Below are 17,032 nucleotides of genomic sequence, written 5' to 3' on the forward strand. Positions count from 1 at the left end.
CGGCCCTGACACTTGACAAGGCTTGATCCTATGGGGAGTTAAACACTCACGTAAAAGCTTTTGTGATTGTATTGATATCTGGTGATTCCTGTTTACATGGAAGGCTTTTTCCATGAATTTCCATGAATTTCCATTTACTTTTTACTGCCCCTGGGTGACTTGGACATCCTCCCCCCACTCTCCCCCTGCTATTCTACATGAGCAGAATTTTCTTGGCAGCTTTTCAGGACTCCCTGGCTTATTATCGGGACCTCTTGAAGTTCAAAACACTGCTCTGAATCTAAATTCTGTTGCAAAAATTGGGTTTATGTCCTTTGGATATTAATAGACATAACGTTTTAAATCTTCCAGTTTTAATCACATTCTGATTTGTGATTTTTTTTTTTTTTTTTAAGTACCTTTTACATTGTCCTGTTTCCTTCCTGATGCTTTTTGTAATAATTTTGTCTTGAGTTTTCAGGTAGTGTACAATGTTAGTGACTCATATATTCCAAAATATTGCAAAGCGGAAAACAAAATTTCTACCTATTGGAGAGGGAAGCAGAGTTAAGCTGGATGCAAATTAGTACCTATTGAAGGAATGCTGATGTTTACTTTGTCAAGATATATTAAAAAGCAGTACAAAATTAAACAAGAGTAACACACACAGCTACTTTGTGCTTACTAGTAAGTTTTCTGTCTGTGGAGGCAGTAACAACAGCAGCCCAGACAGTTTCTTAAGGCTTTTCCTGCTCTTCTGTGCCCTCTATTTGATCATCTGCCAAGGCTTGTGAATAGTGCCAAATCAAACAGTACAGCATCTCCATAAGTCTGCTCTTGGAAGCTAAGGAATTCAGCAGTTGAAGTGCAATCCCAGATATAAAAGAAGCAATTATAGTGGACTTCCAGGACTTTAGGTTGAATAACTTTAATATTTGTATAACAGATACTTTGAGGCTCCTTTTACTGACTGGACTTCTGCTTTCTGTATGCTTTATCCACAGAATTTAATCTATGCAAATATAATCTTGCAAAAACATGGAGTTTTTCCTTTCTTTCTTTTTTTTTTTTTTTTTTTTTTTTCTGTGTATACTGGCATTGGTAACTGAAGCGCAATGTTAATCAGTGAAAACCTTTGCAGGAGGAACCGTAGCAGCTATTTTGAGTACAGAAGACCACCTTCTTTTTTGCAAGTATTTCTGTTTCTTCATACTTAACGCAGCAGCCTTCTCAATTTTTTTGTCCTTACATAGTAACAGTTAAGAAAATATTTGATGTGTTATCCTACAGGTTTTCACGCTTTATACAGTGAAATGAATTAGTGGGGTAAAGACATTGTTTAGAGTAAAAGGAAGAAAACTTGGATTTCTTTCATTGAATTGCAGTGTGGACACTTGCCAGTTCTGACTGGAGTAAAATTCATCTCACTGTGATTGACCATCCAAAATCTATTCACCATTTAATCTTTAGGAGCACAAAGAGGTGCTTTGCACAAAATGAAACTATTTTTACATGTAAGTTAGTGAACGGTCATGCTGATCTCTTGGGATCTAGAAAGCCAGAGTCCATTTGCACTGATTTAACACACTGCTTGCTTAAATCCTAGATGAACGGACAGGGAAAATCTAACTAAATGTGAAACTTGATTACAGCATGACAAGGTTAGGGGAATAAATGGGTAAAATTGATCTTGCGTTTACTGATTTCCCTTGTAAAGATTCTCTTTTGAGCTTTGTATGTATTTTTTTATTGTCTCATAAAGAAGCAGTGACTTATTACTATCCACATGACACAGACCTTCCACACTCTGCCTGTTTGTTACATTCACACCACTGTGTTCAAGGGGGGAAATAATTTCTTTGAATAGCTTTAATGAGATGAAACTTCGGTCTGTTTTCTTAGTTGTTTCAGTCACTTGTACCTTGGAATACTTTGACTATCATGATAACGGGAAAAATGGTGGAAGGTTTCCACTTTTATGTAAAATTTATTGAAGTAGCTTTTGATGGTAGTGAGCTCTAACAAACACTAAAACAAACTAAAAAAATCCTTTTTCCTAATTGTACGTGGATTTTTCCCCTTGTTATTTTACTGTGCAGGCTCAAGTCTTCACTACAGTAGATCAATAAAGAACTTGTTTGCATTAACAGGTCTAACTTTACACTTGATGTAGGTCCCTGGCCGTATACAGAGGTCACTTGCACTGGAAATACATGAAAAGAAGAAATCAAATCTTTCACCTGCTTTGGTTGAATCTAGGGACAACTTCGATATGTATAAAAAATTACTCCTTTTCCCTCCAGGGACTTAGTTCTTAATTGTAGCTACTAGAGCTCTGTTATTCATAATCTCTGTGAGGTTTGTAGAAGTAATAATAATAATAATAAAAAAAATAATCCTAGATTTAATTTTATTTTTAAGCTCTCTGAAAAAAAACCCAGTCTGTTCTGTAAGTTTTGCTTCACAACATCAGTCAAATTCATTTCCCAATTATTCATTCAGAAACACTGTAAATTTTATCTCTTGGTCTAACAGGTGGCTTCATTGCTGCATAGGCACAAATTTTCTATAGAAACATAGTGCAGGCTCATTTGTAAAAGGTCTCACGCGTATGCTCAGGGGAGTGCACTGTCCTTGTTAGCTGACTTTACCTGCTGGTGAGCTTCCAAGGTGTATTGGCATCTGTTAGAGAGAGAGTTACTTTCTGTCTCTTCTTTCTTCTCTTGCCCTGTTCTCCCCATCTCTAGTGAAAGATGCAGCAGAATTGATGATTGCCTATCAAACAGATGTAGGTTCAAGCATATATAGACAACACTGGCAGTGCGTGCAAGTCGGGTACGCTGGGGAAACAATCTTCATGCTTATACATATGTCCTAAATGACATAATGACTCTGACTTCTTTTCACTGTGGAGTGGATTCTTTCATCCCTGCAGATAGTGACCTGATTACGCACCCGTACGTGTGAATTACTTCGCACCCTTTCAGAGGGCAGTGTGTTTTGCATAAAGGCAAAAGGCTGTGTGTATTATGCAGTACAGTGCCAAAAGTCTGGGGGTGGACAGCACTGTATGGCCTGGAAATCTTGGGTCATTGTTGAACTTGTGGCAAAGAGTTAGGTGTCTCATTCAGGACTGATAGTGGACGCGGCGCTCGGCTTTGGGATGCTAAAAAAGGCACGTGCTAGGAAATGTCAGAGAGGGCTGCAGCTAAAACGTCTCTCCCCACCGCAGGCATACATGCCTATCTTGGGTGTCAGCCATTCCTCTGGTGAATGTTGGCTTCAGAATTTGAGCTGTGGTTGAGCAGAGGTGTAGGAGAGGAGGGGGAGGAACTCTAGCTTCTGAGATCTCGTGAGATTAAATCTGAAATTCACAGGATGTATTTGATCCTCAGGATGCAGCTACTTGATTTAGGGTACAATTAGTAGAATGAATTTTTAAGGTTTCATCTTTCAAGGCTTCTTGAAATGTGGAAAACAGTATTCTAAGGAATCTTTATACTTCTTGTATGCAAACCTAGTATAATTTTTACTCAGTAGTTAACATGGAGAGGTTTTTTCATTTAATAATTGTACATTTTAAAGGAACAAGTTTCTAGCTTTGGGTTTTGCTAAAAATAAAATCTACACACATGCATACATATGTACTGTCAACCAGGTGACATCTTCTAGTATCTTTTTCCTAGAGAAGTAGGATATGTGGAAAAGAGAAGTAGAAGTAAAATAATTCCACTTTGCTTTGGAAAGCAACCTTTTGTAATGTGTAATCCTATGTTACCACTTTCTTGAAAAAGCTTTCTTTTACCTAAAATAAACTTTCTGAAATAACTCTCACCATTTGGGAAGCTTTCAACACATTGTAGGACAGAGTTCTTTCTTTTTTCTCTTCCAATAATGCTTTGCACCATGCTGTGACTTGAACTTTATTTTCACATGTTGTGGGAGCATCTGAAATCCCTTGCCAATCCACCTTTCTCTCCAAACCCTTGAAACAAAATTAACAGAAAAAATGTGTATACATATAGGTATGCTAAAAATACATGTGTATAATAATCATTTTATAACAATGGTAGGTAGCAAAATAAGATAGGCTGCAAATGGAGCTTTCTAAGGTCATTTCCATGACAGATAGTAATAGCAAATGCTGATTTTACATCTGGTTTACAAATAACTGGTGAAAGTTCAGGTGGTGCCTGGGCGGACAAATGATATTTTATGGTATAAAATAATGCTTACGAAATGATAATTTATTTTTATTTTTATTTTTTAAATTGCAAACTGGGTAGAAACTCTTCTAGGGGAAAAAAATAATCAAATAAGAGGCAGTGTTTTGTACAGTAATGAGAAATGTTGGGCTAGCCAGCTGTTTAGAAATGGAAGTACGATGGTAGAATCCAGGCATAGCTCTTACCAGTGGTGTGGTGAGGATGCTTAATCCACAGTCTGTTTGAAAAAAAATCTGTTGGGTTTAATCTGATTTGGGACAAATACTAATGGATTTTTTTACTTTGTGCAGCTATATTGTTGTTGTTTACTGAAGTAGTTTATGTCTAAGTTTTCAAAATCCTGAAACCCAGGCAAGCAATGTTTGTGAATTCAGCAGTTCCTGTGAGTAATCCAAAATAAACTTGTTAAATGGAAATGTTGTTATGCCTTTCACTGATGGATTTTTTTTTTTCATGAAATTTAAGTTCATACTAACCCACATTATGTTCAAAGAGAAAAACTAATTAAGAGCCTGATCCTATAGTCCCGATTTCTTTGAACCGAGAATTGTATGATTGGGTCTTGATATAGTAACGGTTAATGTTATAGATTCTTGCATTCACCTTGAGCAATTATATGGTTTAAAGTTTAGGCAGCAAATTATTAGGTTTGGCAATGACTCAGTCGTCAAGATAACTTTTACACCAAATCGCTTGCAGATACCAAATGACAGGTTTTGTAATGAAAGGTTGCAATTATTTCTAATTTCTTCAATAGTAGTCACAAATCACTGATGCTGGTTCTGCCATTTGTACATGGCTTTCTAAAATAATATCCTCATGTGTCTGCCTTACCAGTCTTTTATTCTGTTCACGGAGTTGAATAAATCAGGTAAAGTTACATGTGTGCAGGAGGAATTTTCAGTTAAATTATTACTGAATGATCAGGGTGGGTGTTCTGGATTGGTTTTTTTCAGCACATTTGGTTTTTATTATTTATTTTCCCTTGCTTGTTGATTATGTTTATTATTCCATGCCCCTTCCCCCCACTAATGATTACAGAGAACTGCAAAATGAGTAATTAAGCATGGTACAGCATTACACTGATGTGACTGGTCTGCTTCTACTTCTGCAGGTAGCATGCTCGGCCCTGGCTCAGGGATCTTTGCATTCTGTGCTACTCAGTACAGCATAAATGCTTTCAGTCTGCCCAAGCTTCTGAAATTATTTGATCCACAGAGGCTTATTACATTGCCAAGCTCATAGAATCTCCTTATCACGATCAGTCTCACACAAGTAACACCGTGACTTATCCTTACGCTGTCCTAACCAATATTAATGTATTCTTTCCAAGTAAAACAGCTTCTAATTGCCTAAGCTGTGTGTGAGCTATCGTCCACATGGGTACCGCTGCTATTACAAGCACTTAATGGTTTTTTAATACCATAAGTATGAAAAAGCCATGTAAAAGAAACTTTGGTTTATTTTATGTCACGTTCCAATAGCTTGCTTCACCAGCACTGTCTGCAACAGTACCGACTGGGATTCTAATGCAGCTTTCAGATTGATGCTTTTCTTTATGGGGCATGTTTAACTGCATTTTGCCAAGAACAAAAGTGTACTGCCAGAGAAAGCACCTGAAATCACACAAACTGTGTGGAATTCGTTTCATTAAATACTTCTTTTATCTTAACAAAACTTTTTGATCAAGGCTGTGTTAGCAGTTTACACCTATTCAGATCAGTACGTGCAGGTGGCTGGCAATGCTATTCTGATTGTACGAGCACATGACAACCTAAAGCTACGATAGGATCTGGATTGAGATACTCACCTCAAATTCTTTCATATTGGGGTTCTTGCAGGAAGGAAGGAAGGAGCATAACTAATGACACTTGATAGAATATTGTAGAGTTAAAGCAGTATTTCATTTGGAGAACACACTCTGGGTGCTTTCATGCATGTTTTGAAGAGAATTTCCTCTTGTTGTCTGCCCACAGGTTTTGTCAGCCCCCAGGGGTAGAATGTTTGCATTGCATTTGTTTGCCCAGTACAGGTATTCTTCTAAATGAAAAATACAAGTGCAGATTGTTACAGAAATCTTCTTTTCTAAATACTTCTCTCTCATTCTGACAAGATGTTAACTTTTGGAAAATGGCTATCAACAGACAAATAAAAATTTCTTACCATTTTCCTTAAAAATTAATTACTGAAAAACTATGCCAATATTATCCTTGTATAAATTGCAGTAACTCTCTCGGGGTCAAACTGCCTTAACTTTCAAACAATTCTCAGATGAAGAATAATGGAAAATAAGCCAACATCAGTGGATGTTCAATGAAAAAGTTGACTGTCCTCAGTCAGTTTGGGTTTCTTTGTGCTCAATTTTTATATTTGCAAATCGGGTCATTAGAGATGGAGCATATTAAACTTGAAATAAATATTTTAATATTATTTGATTGAAATAACTTGAAAAAGCCTCTATTTAAAGCAGTGGGGTTTAGTTTATATATATACTAAATATTTTCCTCAGAAATCCAGTTTTTCTGTCAAGAGGGAAAAAAGTTTGATATTTTTAAATAAAAGGGTTGTAGAATATAGAAACCAAACATATACGTGGCATGTTATTTCTCTGGAATGCATTTTGTTCTCAAAGGTTTGGGATTCTTAGAGGGATAGAGGATACAAGAGGAAGGTCTGAGACATCCAATTTCTTCACCTCTGTGACTTTCTCTTCAAAGCAAGACATCCCTGCTTTACCAGTCAAACTTTGTATCTGCAGTGTGATGCTGCTAGGTCGGAAGAACATTGTCAGAAAATCTCTCTGTACCCTAAAAATGACACGGGTAGGCACTGACGATCAGATTAAAGCAGAACTTTTCTTAGATATAACAAAACCATCAACGTGTGCTAAACATGGTAGCGTAAGCAATCTTTTGGCCTTTTAGCACGATACAATGACTTTTAGGAATGCATTCCAAAACCTGGCCCTTCCTTATGGAAAAATAATCCCTTACACTGCCTGGGAAGGGAGAGGGCAGCAAAGCATTTTAACTGAATGTTTTGGGGAGGCAGCAGCCTTATTTTTATAGCATATTTTATTAGCTACAGACTTGCATTGGCAGTTTTACTCTATGGCATCTTGGTGCTATATAGCTAAAATGAGATATGAAATTAAATGCAAAATAGGTAGGAAGACTTGCAACTGCTTGCAGGTGGGATACATCTCCATGTATAATCGCACTGAGTCAGTATTACCAGGGCTTTGGCAAGCATTTCAGCTCCTTTGGTGGTGTGATTTTTATTTTTTATTTTTTTTCTTTTTCCCCATTGCCATGTGGTTTCTGCTCCTGTGGCAGGTGCACCCACCCTGATGAAGATGGGACTTCCTGGCTGTTGAGACATAGGAGCTGCTGATTCCTTTTTTGTGCACTTGTTCTCAGGTGTTCACAGCAATTGGCGCCCTCAGCCAATACGAGCTGATACTGACCACAGATCTGATTTGTTTCAGGGATAGATGGAGTCCCATGGGCAAACCATTTTCGAACCAGTCTTCTTTGGAGCAGCAAGGTGGCAGTCAAGGACTCTCCTTTTGGCTTGGGCTGTCACCCCAGAAAAACTTGAAGTTGGGAGCCCTCACTTTTAGGTGAGTGACTGTGCATTTTGGATTATCATTAAATCCTAGGAATTCCTTGAATTGATTGTGCAATAATAATTTTCCTCTCATAGACATTCAAACCTGTCATTTATTAATGATTGCTAGAGTGCCAACTGATTGCATTTAAATACTTAAAACAAAATTTATTTTTCATCCTGTTTATTTTGAGAGCTTCTGCAATAGCTCCCTAATTGCATTTACATGTACTGTGTTCTTGTATGACCTACCAGGCAGCATCTATTGATGGTCAGGATCGAGCATGTTTTTCATTGTAGTGCAAAGAGGATGATTTTACACTCAGGGTATTGTCTTATGAATAATACTTAAAGCTGACCAGAGCTTTGAGTCTGGAGTTATCTATATTAATTAATTTCATTTTGGGGCAACTAAATTATTTTTCATTTTTCCCTGCAGTTTCAAAGAGTTGTTTATAAAACAATTCTTCTTCTAAGCTGCAGTGAATATGAGCAGTGGGGGAAATGATATCTGTATGCTTTTGGAAGGGTATATAATAATCAATAGAGACAGAAGGCTCTTTATAAAAACAGAAGGTATTTGAAATCAACCTTTGAAATACTGCAGAATTTTTAATTACTCTTAATTTAATTCTCTTCTTTTAATTACTTGTCAAATGTTACCTCGATTTTTGTCAGATAGCCTTTCTGATACAGGTTTGGGTCAGGCAGAAATACAGAGGTGTCAGAACAGAATAAAGCAGGAAGCTGGCTATGTCTCTTCTCATCCTTTTCTTGTGTGTAGGTTTTATACACACGGATGAATACCTGTCACATGTCAGAACTGTAAATATTGCAGAATTTTCTCTCTTTGGTTTCAAATATATTATTTTGTTTGAGAAGTTCAATGATAAGAGGACTATGTCTTTCTAATGAGACTTCCCTTTAACACCTTTGCTCATCTCCAGAAACACTAGTCCTAAAGTAGCAGACTTTTTTTTTTTTTTTTTTAAATCCAGAGATATAACAGCTTCCTGAAAGGCATGCAGCCTGCAATTAACTTTTTTCCTTACTTTTATATTTTGTGGAAGAATCAAACTTTCTAACATACTCTTGACAGCCTCAGTCATTTGATGGGGCCCTTCAAGGTAAAAGGGTCATGAAACATCACAGAAGAGGGAGATGTCTTCAAAAACCCCAGACCTTAACCTTTGCTATAACTATACTTCTTTTACTTCCCAGGAAGAAACACTGTGCTTCAAAATGAAATATTTCTACCATATAGTAATAAACTACTGTCAAATAGGGAACAGATATAAAATTGCTTGTCAATTCTGTTCTTTTTTTAAAGTCTGCAACGGGAAAAATTATTAGTATAAGGTCCATAACAAAAATTATTTCGTTTATTTTTCTGTATCCTATTTTTTTGTCCAATCTCTTCTTCCCAAATCAATTTTATGAGATACTACTTGTGACTTCTGTCTAAGTAATACCCATATTACCAATAGAATTTTCAAAGGTAGACTTAATAGTACAATTATTAGGATCCACCGGATGCCAAATAAACTAATAGTAATGTGTTTGATTTCAAACATCCAACCTTGAAGTAGGTCTAATGTTTAACGTGTACCACCGGTAGGAATGAAATCTTGATCCCATTGCCATGAGTGGGGATTGGGTGAATTGCTCCCAATGCTCAGACTCTGAGCTAATCGTTATCAGCCATACTGTCTGCTTGCTTTTCAAGCATGCATGTGACATTTATAGAAGTTATTTTATAAAAAGGGAAATGATATAAAGAAAATCTCTGACAACTATAGCAGCTTACCTGAGTGTGTTAATGTAGGTATAAAGAACTATTGATAATTGTGTAAAATAATTTTACCCTTTAAATGGAAACTAAGGAGATGAGAAGTATACTAATCTATCATTAAAAGGAAGTGAAACTTCAGAAGAGTTTATGACAATTCCCCTAGCTCACTGTTGCCTTGTGTCACTTGTTACGAACATTAGTCAGGAAAGGCGTAAAGGTGGTGATAACAATAGTCAGGTATGTAGCAAGGTATAATAATTGAGAGAACTGTCTAATCTGATTGGAAAACTGGCAGATGCCATGAGGAACACCCAAAATGTTTATGGGCTAAGCAGTGCCAAAGACCTCGACAGTGAGGTGAATAGACTAGTGTGGACTGGACACAAGAGAGTCTGAAAGCAAGGTGGGTAAGCAGCGGTGTCCGAAATCATTATGACTGTCAAAGGGTATCCTTTATGTAGGAAAGATAGAAATTAAAGGAATAGGTGATTTTTCTGTGCTAATGAAGCCATAAAGTAATACAAAAGAACAGAATGGCTAAAATAAGGGGTTTGGAACTAAAATGCTTCAGTGTTGGTTGAACAATGATGTAATGGCCAAGTATCAGCAATGATCTATATAGTACCAGGCTGTTTTGGTTGTGAGTAAAGAACCTTGTTATGTGGTTTGACAGAGCACTGTTACAATTCTATTGTGGTGGAAAGGTTTAACGTTCCACATAGAAATGGGTGAAAAATTGAGAAATTAGTGGTAGGACCCAATTTTAATTCACTGTGAGAATGATGAGTTTCTTAATCAAGTTGTTAGAGAAGAAATAAAAGGTGATGCTATGCTATGGTAGGCAGTGAGTATATAATAAGAAGCTGTTCACAGAGAAAAACCTTGGCTTGGTTGATCCTTTGATTAGTTTCAAATTAAATAGAATTATATCTCATACTGTTTTTAAAGAAATGACTTAAAGTAAATACCTGTTCAGTGGAGTCACTTTGGACTGTAGAACTCAGGACCTGGAATTGCTCTCTACTTTTGATTTTAAAAAATGTTTGAAATTTGCATTTTAACCAGAAATAAACTTGTAAGGAAGGTTTTGAGGTCTAGTTCTGTGATGTTAAACTGGGTAACCATCTAAAAGATTATTAAGAGTAAAAATCCCACTAGAAATTAGGGAAGAAACTGATGACCAGAGGAGGAGTTCTGTCACGGGTAGGAAAACTGTCTGGTAAGTATGACATGACAAGTGCCAAAGTCAAGGTATGTTAGACTTGGGAAAGAAATTGAATGTAAATCAATGGTAAATACTTCCTTATCTATATTTTTAAAGAAAAGAAGGTGGTGAGAAAAAGTGGGACTTGCATTTAATGTAAACGAGGTGTAGACTGAGGAAAATCTAGTTTTGGCCAAACTAATTGGAGCTGGGTGGTAGTGGTGGGGTTGTCAAGGAAGCAGCACAGTTCTTAATGAGAATAGAAAGTATGAAAATATAATCTTAGTAAAGCCAAAATAAAATCAAAACTTGAAAGCATAATATATAAATTTGGCAGGGAGAAAGTAGGAGAGAAAAAAGCTTGAATAACTTAAAAAAAAAAAAAGGTGTGTGAAAATATGGCTCCTGTAGTTCCTTTTTATTTTTAAATGATCAGTAAAAATGTATAGGGTGCCAAAAACCAGAATAAGTTTTGTTTAAGAAGTGTATACATGGTGGTGAGGATGGTCCTAGGTAACTGTTCGTTGTTCTAGCTTTAATAGTATTCAGAACTTTAGAGAAGTTGAAAGAAGGTATTAAGATTAGACAAACAAAAAGTTCTAGAGATTGATTCAAATGGGATAACACATTGAATTTACGAAAGATAAATTACACTGCATCTCTCTGATAAATTAAATTCTTCATGTAAAGGATTTTGTTTGTTTAATCCTGATGTCAATAAACCATTCTGTATGGGCCATATGGGAAAAAACATGAAGGATAGGGTAGAGGGAAATAAGAGAAAAAAATGTAAGGTAGCTGAAGAATTCTCCAAAAATCTGTTCTAGAAGTAAAAAAAAATTGATGTGAAGTAGATTGAATGGAGGTTTTTTAAAGGCCACCTTTGAATCATTGTTATATAATAGCACTGGAATAAAAAGCAGGTACAGCATAATTAAATTATTGCAAAGCCCCAAATTATGAAGTCATTGTTATTAAGAAATGAACTTCATAAAGAATTTGGTGATTGAGGATAATGGAAAGGGGAAGGCGTTTAAGACTACAAAGGATGATGCTATGCTTTCAAAAAAACTAGTCATAAGGATTTCTTTTGCAAGATCTGAGCTAATCAATTGGAAATGACAACAAAAAGAAGAACTTGAATATATTAGCAGATTACAGGATGAGGGTGAGCTACCACCGTGATGTGGGTTGTTGAAAAAAGCAGTAGTTTGACACCCTTGGAGAAGTATTCCCAAAAGGGACAGCAAACTGCTAAGGTCATCTGTGTGACAGTGCTACATGTCATTTAAATTATTGCATGCTGGTTTTGCCACTGTCTCAGTAATATAGTTCCAATGGAAAGATGTGTGGGAAAAGGGTGCAAGGATTATCGATGGGCTGGAGAACCTCTCTGCTGAGAAAAGACTCAGATAACTTGGTTTGTTTAGCCTGGCAAAGTGAAGCTGTAAAAGAGCTTGCTTGCTCTTTACAAGTATGTTAAAGAAGCAAACACCAGACAAAACAGCTGCTTAAAGGAAGGGAAAATATTGGCACAAGGACAAATTGTGTGTCACCTGGTCGTAGCTGCATACATTTGGGCTGGAAATGAGATCTCTAAGGACTGGAGGAGGGAGGTGCCAAAGTGCTGTCTGACCATAGAAACGGGAGAGAGATGCCAAGGTACTGTTAAGATGAAGGATGATTAATTTATAAACCAGATTGTATGATGATGTGGCTTGTGATAGCAGGCAATTAATTTTGATTTAGGAGGTTCCTTCCTGCCCTGTGTTTGGGATTCATTAAATGATCTTCCCACCTGCCTCAGAGTGCATGTAGAACGTGATGGTATGGCACTGAGGGAGCACCAGTGATGTCATTTTCAACTGTGGCATAAAATCAGGGCATATACCACTTGAGATTGTTAAAGATCCTATGACTGTTTTCTTGACTTCTTTCTGACTGTTTATGGCCCTGCTAGTTTGCCATTTTTATTAACTACCTTCTGTCTCGTGCAATGCCAACACAGGTCAGAATTTTTTGCCAATTCTAGCCTTCCTTACAGAGCACCGAAGGGCGAGGAAGAAACCAGACTTGCGCAGCTGGGGAGTAGGTCTGAATTCCCCGACTGTTCAGATTATGGGATTGCATCCTACAACCATCCAAACACCTCTGGCACTGCAGGAGTGGAGGTGGGTGTCAGAGGGCAATGACTAAAGTGCTCTTGAGCTTCACTGGTCAGTGCAAGGTGGGGCATCCCTCTTGGGAACAGCAGCTGGCAGTTCTGTGACTCCTGAGACATGCTCAGACTCAAGTCTGGCATGAAAATGGGTTCTGGGATCAAAAAGCTATTGTGTTGCCGATTCCTTTTCACAGTTTTCTTCTGGTAAGCCTTCAGTTTTTCTGCAATCACTGGATGATAGAAACCTGGCTAAGCATTAATTCACTTCGTTGTTGTGCATTAGTAAGCAGTGCCTGCATCCCCGTTCTGAAATATATATGCTTTAATGAATGAAATTACATTTATACATAAACTGAAAAAAGTATGAGTGGATATATCTTACACAAATGACATCTGATCTTTTTAACTGCATTTAGTAAATTAAAAAGGTATATACTGATGGTAGGGTATTAAGACAGATGCTTCATCCTCAAGAAAAAAAAAAAAAACAAACACACAGAGAAATGAGGTATGAAGAATAATCAGGAGAGGGGAGGGGAGTTAAAAAGGTTGAATATTAATCATGAGACTTGGAACCACAATGGGATTCGTGAGGTAGGATAAGAGTTAGATATTGCCTGCAAAAACCCATGCAGCTGGATTGTTTACCAACATACCTTTGTTAGAAATCTTTAAAATAAGGAACCTATCTACCAGAAAGTCTTTTCATGTTTCTTTCTACAAAATTGTCATGAAGCTTTGACTCTAGATAAGGGAATTATAATGAAATAAAGGAAACATTGTTTAGTTGTCAAAACGAATTTGAAGTGTGACATGTGTGGGAAGAAAGAAACCACAGAAAATTGGATATTGGCTCCTTGAAATGTACGTATGTAATGTGATGACTGTGGATTGTCTAAAGGAATCTAGCCCTCCATGGTTGGTAGAATCAACTGTTTTATTGACCTTTCTGGTTTTATGTTTTAGAGATTATTGATATTGACACATAAACAACTATTTCGAAAAAGCTCAAGAAGCATTTGTTTGTAATCAATTTGATATTCACCGTTTCTGCTTTTTTCTAGTTTTATTATGCTTGCTCAAATTTCCTAGTAAGTGAAATAGTCAGTTTGAACTGAATGTTGTGGTGTTCGTGAAACAAAATACTTTTTGCATCATAAGCAAAAGGTTGAGTTTACTTAGATGATTAAGATTTGCTTTTATATAAATAAGAACTAGTCACATGCCCTGCCTGTGAATCAAAAATCAAATATTTTGGTGTAAGAACGACTAATGCTATTTCATCTAATTACTGCTCAGTAACCTTCACAAGGCTAAACTATGTAATATTCAAGTATAAAGGAACATGCAGAAATACATTCTCTCACACACAGATTTATATATGAGGAGAGTCAAATGATGAATTGTCATCTTTTAAAATACAGATATGAATTTAAGGCATTGTGCTTATCTTCTAATAGCCAAGCATTTGCATAATCAGGATCCTATCAGCTTCACAAGAAATGTATGGAATGCTGAAGTCAGCTTTGACAGCCACAGCACAGGGAGCTACCTCAATCTTTTGGTTTTGATGTGGCTTTATAAAGAATTCTAGAGTATGTGATAATGATAGTGTAAATGAGCTTCTGTGAGACAATTTGTTCTCTCAATAATATCTTTCAGTTCTGTATAAACCATCGGTAAATTTTTAAGTTTCGTTTAAATTCTCTAAGACCTTTATAAAATGGTCCACGAATATGCATATAATAAGTTTATGATGACAAGGCTAAAAATCTAAAGTGAGGTGGACGAGAGCCTGTGTTAGCACAGCACCGTGACAGAGATGGCACTGTAAAGCCAAAGGCAAGTAGTATCTGATGTGTCTGTCACTGGTTAGAAGTGGCCGGGAGCTGGTAGCAACCAAAGCAGTCGTTCTCCGACAGCTGGTTGATAGTTATGTGAACCCAGTTCATGCTTCATTCAACTCGTAGTTGACAAATGCCTTGAGTTTCAGAAACTGCTGTGGTGACTGTCACCCACTGCAACGCTTTTTTCAGTAATTTCGCACTGAAATTCAAGAATGAATTATAGAGACTTAGTTGATCCTTTGATGCTAAGTTGCAGTGGCCCTCCTCTCTACAACTGAAAGCGTCCGTACGGAATTTGAGCCTTAGCTCTATTAGGCTCATGGTAGTGTCTGTCCCTTTTTATGCTTCTCTACGAGATTTTCTTTCTTGTGTTTTCTTAATGTGGGTTTACTGGCCAAAAGGAGATGCTTCGTGAGACTCCCCGTGTTTGCAGGAGTAGGGCCCCAGGTGGGCAGTGGGTCAGGCTGACAGAAGGCCCTGCTTCTAGGCATGGTCAAGGGAGAAAGGACTTTCCCTCTGCTGTGCTTGCTCATGAGGGGAAATAATCTGCTGCCTCCTTAGTAATTATAGGACCCACCACATACACACCTTCTTCTTATATTATGAGGTGACTGAAATGTTGAAGAAAAGCTTAAAGTCATTTCTTTCAACCAGCCCTTATCTGCATGAGGAAATGTGAAACTGTGGCTGTAATCCTCTCGCTCCAGATGTGCGTTCAGATGAACCGAGCTGGTGCTATGCAAGTGCGTGGCCTCTGCGGGGCTGTGGGGGAGATGCGGGGCACCACCCAGACAAAGAACCCAACACTGAAATAACGCAGAACTTACACTAATTCTGTGTGAAATGTTGCAGCAGCAGCAATATTTATATGTAAACAACAGTTTACAAAGTCGATTCAGCAAATTAAAACTCGGTGAAAGGAAGGATTTAATAAAAATTTATTTTTTATTGAATGCACAATACTTTAAGACAATTAAAACGAATTCAGCCCGGAATGCGTTATCCGTGAATGAAGTCTGTTCAGAAAGACCTACAGTTACGGTTAGTCTGTGGGTGTGTTTCCCCACATGGCTTTTCACACACCCCAGCTCTTTTTTTCCTTTCCACTCCCTATGCCTGGGTGCAAGAAGTGATTGCAACCCAGGCTGAGGCAGGCAGAGGCCCCGCTTCTGCTCTCTGTAAAAGCTGAAGTAGTTCTGTGTACTTTAATGGTGTCAGTCCTGATTTACTGTGGCACAACTGAGCTTGTAATCTGGCTCTGAAATAATAAATTGATGCACACTTGAGGGAAAGAAGGTCTTAAGTAAAATCAGGAAAATGCTTTTTTTAAAGAAGGACTATGAATTTTTAATTTTTGATTTTTGTTTTGATTTTTTAAATATCTGGTAAATAATTTTTTAATCAAATTGTTTTATCACATAAGAGTAAAATAAAAAGAATATATAGTAAATATTTTGGGCTTTGTGGAACTAAATGTAGACGGTGTGTTGTTTGGATCAGTGAAATGCATGCCTTTTTCAACATGTCAGGGCACTTCTGATACACTTGTGTTAGCATCATTATACTGCGGTAGGAGGAAGTCATTTATTTATTCCTTTTTGGCATCCACAGGATTTAGAGATGAGACATTGCCCTTCTGGATACATAATCCAATTCTGATGCTTTCATTTTTTCCAGTAAAACATCAATAATTTGATATGTTTCTATTGTCTAAAGCAGTTTTGTCTTGATGAAAGACATTTTAAGTGGGCAGTGTTTCAGAACAAAATTTCTCTTATGTAGCTTGTCATTATGTGTATAATACATAAGTAAATCTTATCTATTAAATTAATGAGAATGTGGGGAGAAGGAAATATTTTTGATCAGCGGTAACCAAACTCTGAGAACAGGGAGGAAAAAAGATGTGCAAAAAGCTTCAAAATACAGCGTCGCATTGTTTGCAAAAAGCCTGCTGTTTCCTTTATGTCTAACTGATCCGTGCCAGAAGCCCTCTTGAATTTCTACAAGAATAGAGCTTCAGATCATCTGCATTCAGTGCCAGAGTCATGGCCCTGGAACCGATAATTGCCTCTGACAGGATTTAATTACCTTCTCCAGGACCTTTTCTCTGTTTGATTGGAGACCACCCCCTGCCTCCGATCAAATCAGACAGTAATAACACGCCGCGGCGCCGGAGCCAATCCCGAGCGCGGCCAGCGCGGTGACCTTGCCGGG

The 17,032-nt window shown here is 37.3% G+C and overlaps 1 protein-coding gene across 3 annotated transcripts in view; it reads left to right on the forward strand.

The window, feature by feature from the left end:
- Positions 1-17,032, forward strand: part of MPPED2 (metallophosphoesterase domain containing 2) — a 213,262-nt gene that overhangs the window by 69,580 nt on the left and 126,650 nt on the right. Inside the window, exon 7 of one of the 3 annotated variants that reach the window (XM_026850830.1) lies at positions 7,693-7,827. The exons of 1 other annotated variant lie outside the window; for it this stretch is intronic. The gene's annotated coding sequence lies outside the window, so the exon portion shown is untranslated. Of the gene's footprint in view, positions 1-7,624; positions 7,828-17,032 lie in introns of those variants that run through there. One more of the 3 variants, XM_026850832.1, reaches the window with a different exon arrangement.

Source organism: Athene cunicularia (genome assembly GCF_003259725.1).
Source record: "Athene cunicularia isolate RWA chromosome 5 unlocalized genomic scaffold, athCun1 chr5_part3, whole genome shotgun sequence".
Lineage (NCBI taxonomy): Eukaryota > Metazoa > Chordata > Aves > Strigiformes > Strigidae > Athene > Athene cunicularia.